Source organism: Cardiocondyla obscurior, linkage group LG06 (assembly GCF_019399895.1).
Source record: "Cardiocondyla obscurior isolate alpha-2009 linkage group LG06, Cobs3.1, whole genome shotgun sequence".
In the NCBI taxonomy this organism is placed as follows: Eukaryota; Metazoa; Arthropoda; class Insecta; order Hymenoptera; family Formicidae; genus Cardiocondyla; species Cardiocondyla obscurior.
The window spans coordinates 7192406-7204559 of NC_091869.1; the positions used below are offsets into that span (position 1 = coordinate 7192406).

A 12154-nucleotide genomic window follows, 5' to 3' on the forward strand; every position below is an offset into this window, starting at 1 on the left:
GATTCCAACTTTCGCGCATAAAGAAAACTTGGGGCGGTTCGAGGACTTTAAAAGATTATATTTTATAATCTAACATTCTCGGGCCGGCGCGCGTGATTTCTGCGCGGTCGGGAAACTCGGCCCTTTTAGTTTTCCGCAAGATAGGACGCGACGAAAATTATGGATCCTCGGATTATTTCACAACGTAGTGGCTCGACCGTATTTTAAAATGTCTACACGTTTGCCTCGCATATTTTCCTATGGCTTGCCGATTCTCGGTCGTTAACGCGTTTCTAATCAAGTTTTCCGCAAGAGAGACGCAAGCCATTTTCGTAGCTGGTTGTTACAAAACGCAAACATAATTCACGAGGTGCAGAATCTCACTTACATTAGCGGATTTATTATTCACGTCGTTTTGCCAATATCAAGTTAAAGCCGATATTACCAGTACGAGTTGGGTAACAGTATTTAATAATAGTTCCCAAGCCGATGCTTAAATTCATAATGTGCTTTCTCGGAAATACTCGGTAGCGGCACATTTACGGAAAATGTTTGCAGTGCAAACGTTTATATTGTAAAACATAAAAGTTACAAGCATACGTGAACGATAAAGCTCAGTGACACACATATTCATCGAACTTATTTTCATATTCAAAATTTTTACATAAGTCCTTTATCGTAATAAAAGTGCGGACGACGCTGTGAAAAATGAAATACGCAGTTGGAAAGAGTTATATTGGTTTCTATATGTAGAGAGCTTCTGATATTCAACGCGTTGAAAATAATTTGAGAAGTAAGTTTCTCTTATAAAATATTATTCAATCACTCTGGCAAATGTTCGCAAATATATACTCACACAATACTTATAACCTAATAATATATAAATATATTTTTCTATAATTCTACATCTATCTAGGTAGAACATTAAATTTACAATTTAACGAACTTGACGGGAGAAATCAACTTTAGCTCGATAATCGCATTAAGTTTTTAGTTAAGTACATTCATGTAGTCTATCAATTAAATTAAGATTGACAATTTAAAATAACTAATTAATTCATTGCGCTCATTAAAACCACCGACTGCTGCATAAATATCACGGAATTCTATTTGACGTTTATATGTCTCATTACGTCATTGGTTTTTTATTTAATTAATTTATAAAGTACAAGCTATACTGTTCTTATATTCCTACGAGTACGCAAAAGTACATTACGTAAGTTCTTTCGAACACATGAAGCACGTACGATTAAAAAAATTAAAAAATAAATAAACTAGATATTATAGAGCGCGCGTTTTGCACGCGTCATTAACTTTTGTTTCTTCGATGTAAAAATAAAAATAGTTTTACGTGTCAAAAAATAATTGTATTTTTATATTACATTTTTTAGTTTCATTAAAATAACGTTTTTAAATGATTACGTCCAATATTAGCGCATTTTTTTATATTAATGAGCTTTAGGGAAAAATAGATAACACATTCTTTTTTTAATAATAATAAAAATTTATTTAAAAAAATAATAAAATAATAAGTATAAAAAATAATTAAAATGAAATTAAGATTTACTATCGCGACACGAAGTGAGTCGAGCGAGAAAACAAATTATGAGATAGGAAAATAGACTAGGTTCTGAAGTATACATAAAAGCATTTACGACGTTAGCTATCGCACGAATAACAATATTCGTGGTTTCATTGAACGACTCGAGGTGCTTTTAGCTAACTTGCATGTTTCGCTATCGCATTAAACTGGTAACGAAAGCAGAGCGAAAAAGGGCAAACGCAGGCTCGCGCGAATAATTGAAACTTTACGGTGGACATTATCGATCTCCAATATTACGCAACGGTAAGGAACCTTATTTCGAATTCCGTTTTACTTCTACGTTTTTCAATTAAATAGAGAGAGAGGAGAGAGAGAGAGAGAGAGAAAAGGGTGAGGGCCGTTAGCGTGACTTCTGTAACAAACACGCCGTAGCGAAAAAGCCGTCCTCGTGAGCATCCTGAAATTTTGACGAGGTCTGTGCCGCCACGAGAGCCGGCTGGCGTCATGAAGCCACTGCCGAAAAGTCGCCGGAAAAATCACGCTCTCTACGGAAGCCGAGCGGCGACGTACCGTAAGCGGTGGAAGGAAGCCGGAGAGAAGGGTCATAGTGGCTTGGACGTGTAATTTTTCAGAAGCGCCCCGTACACCGACGCGACGGCGAACGAAGCGGAAGAAGGGAGGCGCGCGTAAAGAGAGAATAAAAGGGAAGAGCACGGGCGAGAGAAAAAAGGAAAGAAAGAGACAAAATCGCGGAGATGGAAAGAGTGGAAACAGTGGTCGTAACAGTAATATCGCGGTACGAAAGGGAAGCTGCTATACCTCACCTCCGTCCTCCCCTGCCAAGTAACAAGAAAATAATAGAAACGAGCGGCGCGTGTCTGTATAAACCAAGAGTAATGTGGGCTTCGCGCGCCTAGGGATACACGGATTACCACGAGCTTTCTTTCGGCGCGGGGATTCATGCCGGGGGAGGGATAGGGGAGAGAGAGTATCACCCTTTTCTTATCTCGCGAACGACGATAGCCTCGGTTTTTCGCGTATCTCGTTGACCCAAATGCGCGCGCATTTAATACACCCACAGCTACACCGGGACGCGTGCAAAGCTGTCGAAAGATTCGAAAGTATGTTTTTGATCACTGCACACTTGCTTCGATATTACCAGTTGTGTATTGCCAAGCTCGTTTTCTTTTATTTTTTTTTATTATTCTTTTTTTCTTTTTTCCCCTCTCGTCTTTCCGTAAAATGAGCAACAACAATTTTGTCTGATAATCCGCGACGAGATGTGTAGGCAGATACATATAAATATCGCGTGTCGCGTATATTTCATTTGCATAACGCTGCGTAAGCTAAACTGAAAAATGGGACAAGGAAGACCGGCGCGGTGTTTTTATTCGTACCCCTCTTCCCCATCTCTCACACTCTTTCGTATCGTAATAACAGAGTTTCAAACAAAAAGTTACGGCGTGCGGATGTGATGAAACTCGCGCGTACGACACGGTATTTAATAAAATAGGAAGGGGAATGGAAAAAATGCTGTTTTTAATTAAAATTAAATTCTAATGAACATAATTAAACCAAAAGCATACAGGGGAGAAAGGGGGCTATGCTGCGTACAGCATACCGGAATTGAGAGAATTAATTAAAACGCCGTCGGGAAGCATCGATGTTAATCCACACAAACGGAATTTCGTGCAAAATCAGGCAATTGTTATTTGAAATCTCTGGTAGGGGCCCGTGAATCAGCCGCAGAGCCGGTGTTACACCGATCGTACATTTTTCGCTAATCACTACTTTCCGTATCAATCCAAGCTTTACGTGCTCTCGACACCTCTCGCTGCCATTTCCGTGTCAGCGCGCTCGCGCGCGCCTCTTCGCGTTTCACCCCTTTCGAATGAGAGGAGAGCTTTTTGCCCGCGGTGGATTTTTGACCTACTGCCTCGCTTTAAGCGTAGCACATTATCACGGTGACGCTGATTTCTCGCGGTCGAATCTAGGGATGCGATGTCTGGACGAATCGAGCGCGGGCGCCGTTCGGCGATCGCCGGAATTTACGTGAGAGGATTTCAAAGAAATTGTGACTGCCGTCGACTACTAACGCGAATACCTCATGCCTTTATCGGCGCCGGTGGGAAAAGCGAAGGCGGGGAACAGCGGGCCCCATGCACTTGCATTAAAATTGCCACGCCGTTTCCGTGGACAACTCTTTTGCCGGGGGGAGGATGCCTTTTATCGCCGCGCGCTTCCAGCGAGAAAAGGTAGAGCCGAACGCTCTCGCGTGCGCGAGCGACGGAGCCGGAAAATCAGCGAAGAGGATGAGAAAGCGGGAGAGGCACTCCCGGCGGAGAAGAAACGAAGGGAAAAGCGGCAAGTCGGTTTAAAACAGCACGAGTATGCGTCCGTCGTTGATTGGGAAAGAGGAAGCGAAAAAGCGATATAGTGAAAAGGGAACATTCAGCGAAAGAGAAAAAGAGAGAATGAAGAGAATGGAGAAAGAAAGAAAGAGAGAGAGAGAAATTGAGAGAAAGACAGGCAAAGAGACTACGGCGAATGCGGATAAATGGCCAAATGACCACGGAGGCTTAACTCGCGTACTCTTTCCGCGTCGAGGGCCGTAAACGCCAATATTTAGGGGATGTTTTTGCCGTGTACATTGTGCGGTCGAGGCGGGAATGGGAACGGATGCGGTGGCATTTTTTTTCCCGCGGTATTTTCCGCGCGCGCTTCGCACACTGCGCAAGAGGGAAAGAAAAGAAAAAAGAAAAAAAAAAAAGATCCTGGAAATGGGGGAGGCAGAGTATTATGGTGCGACGCGCCGTGATCCATCCGCGGTTAACGGCCGTATGCCGGGGGGCGAACCGCACCGGTCCCCGGAATACTCTCCGCGTAATTATTAATGAAGAACAACGGCGACGCACGGGGCGATAAAACTTTCGACCTTACGTCGTAGAACGGATTTACGTCCCACCGGGCCGGCGGTGATTGTAAATCGCCGGACCCTGCGTAATTGTTCACGAGAGCGGCTCGTTCCGCCAGGGCGAGCCGCCGCGTTTGCCGCTCTTTAAGCTTGGACCTCGTATAATAATTTTATACGCCGTGTATAACGCTCCTTCGCTGTCCGTTGTGGCGCGGCCTGGAGAGTCCGCGTGAGATCCCGAAGCGAGTCCACCTACCTATTTTTCTGGACTTTATTATAGTTATATAATTAACTCGTTGGAGAAGCATTCTCCCGCACCTACATTCTACGATTATCTGCGAAAGCATCGTGAAAGCTTCGAGTAGATTTCATTACTTTATATCTTTCTAGCTCTGGGAGATGTTTGTAAAAAAATTCAGAGAGGTAAAAATAACAAAATTCAAAGGTAAAGATAAACGATCCTTAAGAATAAAATCGCAGTTCAATAGCGACGTAGGCGATGCCGTTCTCTTTCTTTCTCTCTCTCCTTCTTTCTATTACTTCGTTCACGTTTACGTATGTATGCACAAGCACGCGCTAAGGCACGCTCCAAACGACGGATTTAGAGCTCAAAGAGGCGGGAAATACGACGCACTGGCGCACGGAGTCAATTACCGCAAATTGAACTTTCAATTCGGCCTTTCATTGAGTTCAGCACCATGTACGCTTCTCTATCGCTCCTCGGAATTCGTTTAAGTTCCACTCAAGTATCTAGATATAAAGGACTTCAGGCTGCGAGAATATCCCATACGCTTGCGGTTAGTAGGTCGTAATATTTGTTCGACTCCGTTTTGGTTTAACACTCTTTCGTAAGCTATCGAACGATGAGCATCAATCGCTGGCGGTTTTTACGGCGAAATATATCAAATGTATTAAAGTGATTAATGTGATACGCATTTCTTAATTAATTGACGATAATTAAACTCCCGCTGTGGACAGCCAACTGCTCTACATTTTTACAATATATTCCGCTGCGTTTGCATACGTGAGATTTGCTTATGTACTTTCAACGATAAGAAATGCGCGTGCATCAATCTACTTCGGGCTTCCCTGCTTTGCAAATTATAGAACGAAGTGCGCCAGCGTCGAATGCAGCTTGCATTTAATCGCGACTTCGGCGCACTCCCGGTCACATAATTGACTCTATGAATAATTCCGGAATAAAATATCGTTGAATCCGTCGGCGGGAGCCGATGAAGCGACGAGAAAGGAAAAGTAGCACCAAATGCGACGGAACGATGTTAAATTGTGATCAATTACGATAAGAGTGCAGGGAACGAGTCGCGATCCAAGACACGTTACGAGAATGTCTGAGAAAAAGGAAAAAAAAATACAATTTCCAGGTATACGTATAATGCAAACGTTACTATTTTAATATGTAATAAAATATAATAATTAATGTGTTCAATCTGATGAATAAGTTTCCTCGATTTGAACGCTTTGCGTCAGCGAATATTTGCTTTCTTCCTCTTAATTAAATTAATTTTTCATCGAAGTAGCTTACCCCTGCACCGCAGAAATCTTGTACAGTTAAACTCGTCTAATTATCTCGTTCGGGTTACTACTTAACCACCAAGTTCACCAACATAACCGCCGCCTCCACCGTCACCTCAATTGCGGGACAGTATGCCAAACCGGAAACGAATAGGAAATTTAACGTATTACTCAAACCGAACGCCTTGTTTTCTCTCGAATAGCACTCACTTCCAGCGAAATAGATTGAAACATCATTGGCGTAGCAAGATAGCAATAATATTTTATTTAAAACCATTTTTTGCAAATTCTCGTTCTCGTTTTATTAAAAAAAAAATGTTTAATACATAAAAAATAAAAAATGACAATTGGTCGTTACTTAATTGCGCGCGAGGTGGATTATCTCTCATACAGAAAAATATAATCAATAGAAAGATTTAAGAAAAACAGTCGTAATGGTCATTTGATCGCTGATAAGCGGCGGGAAACTATAAAAACGTAAGAGCAAAAAGGTGAGAGGGTGCGATTGAAAGACTTGGTCGAATCGTTGCGAGCGGCTTTCCGCGTGCACGTTGGCTACGCCTCTGTCGGTCATGTACGTACCAACCTGGGGAAATGCCGACCCTCCGCGCGTCTGCGGCAGTCTGCCGGGTAGTATATCCCTTCTCGTATCTACTCGACAAAGTACATACACGGCAAAGTCCCGGGTAGTCAAGGCTGGCTTAAAGCTTCCGGCCGAGCTTTCTCCGTACTTCCCGCACGCTCGCGCTCTCAGCCTTAGCCCGGCGCCCGCAGCATCCCTCGTTTCACGACTTTTCTGTCGCTCTCCGTCTCTCTTTCCGGCCCTTCCTTCCTCTACCGCTTTGACCCGTTCGCCGACTCCCCGGCTTTCCACGCGTAGCCGATGCCCGCGTGTGTGCACACGCGCCCCTTGTAATTGCGCGCGCCACGTGTACGAGGCGCGACTCCCACCGAAGGCGAAACGTTGGACACGTGGAGGTTTCACGTAGCATAAAACGTGTTTATGCATTATAATTTGATGTACCCGGCAGCGATGTACCGGGACGTTTACGCGCGCACGCTTACTTGGAGTTATTTCAGCACACATGGCTCTTTCTTGCGATGAAATTACGTCTGCAACAGTTGCTCGATGACTTTATAATGACCGACGGTACGACCGCGAAACGGCCATCCGTGACCGATGGATATTTCACACTTTTACGTACTCTCCGGGATCTACGTGAGACGCAGATAGCTAACTTTCAAGTATGCGACTGCCGGTGCATACGTATTCTTGAATACCGCCCCGGTCGTTCGATTACTACAATCGCTCGCGCCGCCTTGCGACTGCGTTCTCTTTTCGGAAATGATTTCCACCCGATGGTTCCCGACAGTCTGAAAGGATTTCAACTTGATTTCCGAGAACAGTCAGAGCTCGTACATTCGCATTTCGTGCTACCGCTGTGCACAGCGCTTTCGCCGTTGCCGCGCTCGCTTAAGCGAAACGCGAAGAGGAAATTTCGCAAGAAAAACGAATACGTTGATAAGAGGTAAATTCACAGGCGGCGGGAAAGCCATTGACGCTTTTTCGCCGCGCGGCCGAGTATCACGATGAAAAAGTACACGCGATTCCGCGAGCGTGAAGTTACATCGATATCTTTATGTAGGCGCGAGGCATTTTACTTCGCGGAAGTCGAAAAGCGGTGGATTAAACGCGAGACGCGAAAACAGGCCCTCTTATGATTTTGGATATCGATGGGAACCATTTTAAAACCCGAAGAAAAGAATTAACGCAAGTTCTCGTATAGGTACGTACGTATACGCGACACCTTCGACAAGCAATTACTTTAACACTGCAAATGTAAGCCATCTCTTTCTCGCCAGTGTTCTAATCACGCTTTACCTATCCGTTGCGCATTCCGTATTTAGTTACCCTCATTCCGTTCCTTTAAAACCTAAAACTCTTGAGCAATAATATTTTTAGACATTGTCGTAAGTTCGAAGAAAACGTTGCTAAACGATTTCGCCCGCGATCGTTCCGCGATTTCGAAACAGCGTCTTAGTCTTTTAATTTCCGGAGGTATTTGGATGAACGGCATATTACGATTCTCCATCGACCTCGCGGCTCTGCGTCGTAAAAGAAAATCTTTCGAAATATCTTCGCTCGTAATGTTAACTTTAACGTGGACAAAAATGAAATTTTCAGATGCAAATGTACCTGGAGGCATTACCAAGTGATCCGTTGTATTATTCACAGGCTCGAAGTTCAAAATTTAACAAAGGAGCTGTTATGTAAAATGCACGATTTTAGAAATTTATGACAAAGTTTAAATTTAATTATCCATTGTCATTAAACATACCTACATGTTCAATTCTTTATTCCCTTTCTTACATTTTAATTACATTAATAGATACTTCGTTTAAATTAAATTCATATAGAATTTCTAAAATATAAGATCCAATTACATGTAGGTATAAGTAATCTTAGCCTGCTTGATTGACACATTTCTGCAGTAATTTATATTTACGTAGGTATTAATTTTATCTCGTTATATGGACAGTGTGATAAAATACGGTTTTGAAATCAGTATTTCTAATTAATTAAATTCACGAATCAATCTTGAAAAAGGATTTTCATCAAATTATCTACATTTTATTTATAATTTTACCATTTATTATTGGATTATAAACATGTAGCGCATTGTTTTTAAGCTCAATATTTGCTCTCAATAATAATAAGTATAATAAAAATATAAATATACTTGTACACGAAGAAAATTGAATTTTCTTCGGCTTATTATTTCGGGACGTGCTGCCGCGAACTTCGGCTGTAAAAGTATCGCATCTGGAAGTGCATCCGATCAACGGCGAGACATTGCCGCGCGATATCTCGGGGGAAGCTCAATCGTAAAGTGCATAAGGGCAGCCTTGTGTCACCGGTGGTACACAATAACGGGTGCGTTCGCTCGGCGTCGTGAAAGTCAACTCCATCGGCGTTGGCCGGCGTTAACGACGCCGCGTAGGCTTTACACTTCGTGCAATTGTTAACGACGACGGCCCCGGTCTGTCAGCCCTAGCTACAATCGAAATAATTCACTCGCTCCTATAACCGCCGTCACGTATCCTAACAAACGTGAGGCACCGATGTAAACACCGAAGCTGTCGTCTCGGAGCGGATCGATATCCACGTCGCCCGGCCTTCACCTATCCGTTCTGTCCTTCTCCGCGCCCTGTCCGTCCTCGACGCGTCGCTAACATTTCATGCAACCGTGGCGACTGGCGATCATCTTTTGAGCGCGGCGGTCAAATTACAAAGGATTTTCCGGAACGTGGATGTCGGTTAAGGGACGGATCAGACGTCCCCGAGGTCCGTATTGAGCTTGCGATAAAGTCATCTTCCGCTTTATGACGATGACAGAGTGTTTTTAAAACTTTTCCCCAACGCGACGACTGGACGTTTCACGGTTGAGCAGCTAGTCCTTCGATCTTTCGTTAATATTAATTCGCTCGCAAGACAATGTCCGTTTCATATCCTCGAACCGATGAGGCATTAGCCAGTCTCTCGTCTCGCGGTTTATGGAGAGCAAAGAGAAAGAGAGAGTGCGAGATAAATAGATAGAATAGATAGATGGATAGAGAGAGAGTGAGAGAGAGAAAGATAATCATTACGCAGATACAAACTTACAAACTCTGCGGCCATGTACCGATGGTTGGGATCAAACTGGCTTCCGCCTCGCGGAGATTGTATGTACCGGGATAGAGGAAACGACGGCCTAGTAGTATCTTCTACCATAAGATTTCGAGGTACACTGGGGAACCCTAAGGAAGCCACCGGTAATGGCCGAACCGTCGACAGGGTAATTTGTGAATCGCTGCCGGAGGGATATATACGAACGTGACTTCTTATCGAAGCCCCCCTATTCCTTAACGGAAATACCACCTTAGGTGCCGCGCGCCGGGCGCCACGGCGAAACGGATGAAGCGACCGCGGAAAAGAATCCAGTCTCTGATCCGAGATAAATGGGAAAATTTATGATCGCCGATGAGATCCCTCTCCCGTTAACACGGAATTGTCGGGTGTTGCGTTATCGCGCGATTTAAGATACATCTTTAATGCCGCATTCGCGAAATCCAATCAATTCTTACCCCTCGAAAGTGCTCTTTCAACGCGCACGAACGAGATGAAAGCTTTAATGACGCACGTGGAGACTATCGCGCAGAGAGGTGAATTTTATTATGGGTAATCACACAGTTACAGCGAAGAACGAATAAAAGTCTCACTTTCTTAGTAAAAAGTCGGTTCTACTAATTACACATCTGTTATACCGGTCGAGAGAAAATATGAGTTTAATTAAATTACATTTATTTTAATAGTTATATTAGCCTGCGTGCGGTTTTTAAATCATCCTCATTTAACTTGATAGATTTATGTTAACTTTTTATCGCTAATGAATAATGAAGAAAGTTAAATTAATACATTTTATTAATGTGTATTCCGTATTTTCAAATAGAAAATTTTCGTTTTTCATCTTTAGTACGTCAAACAAAAACAAAAAATTAAATTAATGTTTAATACGTTCATAAGAAAAGTATTAATTTAAAATGGAAATGTATGTGGGACTATTTAATAATGTAATGTTAAAAAAAATCATGTTTTTTATATATTTACTTTTTTATTTAAATAATCGAGAGACTATTCATACATTAACTTCGAGGAGAATTCGGCGGTCGGATGATAGAATCTTAGCGCGCCGACTAATCACAGCGCTCCATGATAACCTGATCGCGACCGCGTGACTACATTAATATTTTTCTTTTTATGTTACAGTTGCCGGCAGAATTTTATAACTCCGCTGAAGCTCATGCAGATTGGTAAGTCGCATAACTTTTTTTCTTTATCTTAATGATGGCAACGTTAATTTTTCGTAAAGCGTATGTGACAATCATAGGCCGCCGCCGCCTCCGCGCGCAGCTGCAAAACGTGAAAGCACGCGGTTAAAAAAAAAAGCCGCGAAAATTTGGCACGGATTTAACGTCGCTCGGTGAATTGGTAACGGGCTGCTCCAATTCCCAGATACGCACATGTGCGCTTGCAGTTACTGCTAAACACGAGAGCGAGCGCGTATATACGTTACAAACAAATTAAACCCTTTACCTACAATCTTTTCAAAAACACTTTTAGCCCTTTCACGAACGGGTCAAAATGTTTTTATCAATATATCGTTAGCGGATACCTATCGTAATTACAACCCTTCCAGGGAAAATAAATAAAAAGAAAAACAAATGTATTTTTACTTGTAAGGTAAATTTTTTTTAATTTATAAAAATTTATACATTTTATTTTGTTTTATATTTTGTTACGATGAACTTTATTTTTAATTTCCCAGAAAATTATTTAAATTAATATTTTCCAATTTGCATTTAAATCTTTTTTTTAATGTTGCTAATATTGAACGTAATCGTGTTTTTAAACTCAATTATACGGAAAGAAGGATTATTTCTTAATGCGACATTTTAATATATTTAAGAGACAAAAAATGACGAATTAAGAACGGTGAAAATATTTCTGCCCGGGGCGTTTATAAACGTATAACGATTTGGAACGAAATAATAATCACGATGCGGTAGGCGAGAAAACGAGGCAAACAAGGTACCCGGTGGTTTAGCCGAAACTCTCTCTCGCGCGTCACCGATCGCTGACGCTTAAGCGCACCCAAGCACGTACGAAATTCACCGCGCATTCCAATTTCTAAGTCTCATGAAGGATGCAAAACTCATTTGCGTAGTAATTAAGAATTTACCGCAGCTGGATATCTCCCGGGTGGTGGAAAGTCGGACGAGGCGTCGCGCCGAGTATAAACTCGACTACGATTTGTTCGCTTCGATAAGCTAAAATCTTGCCGCAAGTGTAAACGCTTTCCAATTGACGTTCCTTAAGGTTTCAATTGTTTTCATTAGCAATAAAATTGGCGTTTTTTCTATTTTTGTGCTGCGCATGGAAAAATGCGAAAATGCAGCACTATTTTAATTGTAAGAGTAAACGTTTACAATTTAATTATACATACGTATACATATAAATGTATGTGTTATATTTTAATGACAGTATATTTTTTTATTTTTTCTTTTTTTGGAAAAATACAAAAGAGATTTTCTACGAGACTATATTTCGACGTTGGTAAAATAATTTATACTTTAATTAATACTAA

At 42.0% G+C, this 12154-nt stretch overlaps 1 protein-coding gene and 1 long non-coding RNA gene across 5 annotated transcripts in view; one reads left to right on the top strand and one right to left on the bottom strand.

The window, feature by feature from the left end:
• The window catches only part of LOC139103465 (uncharacterized), a 62447-nt gene extending 51342 nt beyond the window's left edge, over positions 1-11105 (top strand). The window contains exon 4 of the long non-coding RNA XR_011545896.1: positions 10777-11105. This is a non-coding gene — a long non-coding RNA (uncharacterized lncRNA). The remainder of the gene's footprint in view (positions 1-10776) is intronic.
• The window catches only part of LOC139103462 (synaptogenesis protein syg-1), a 256134-nt gene that overhangs the window by 114525 nt on the left and 129455 nt on the right, over positions 1-12154 (bottom strand). The gene's annotated exons all lie outside the window — the stretch shown is intronic.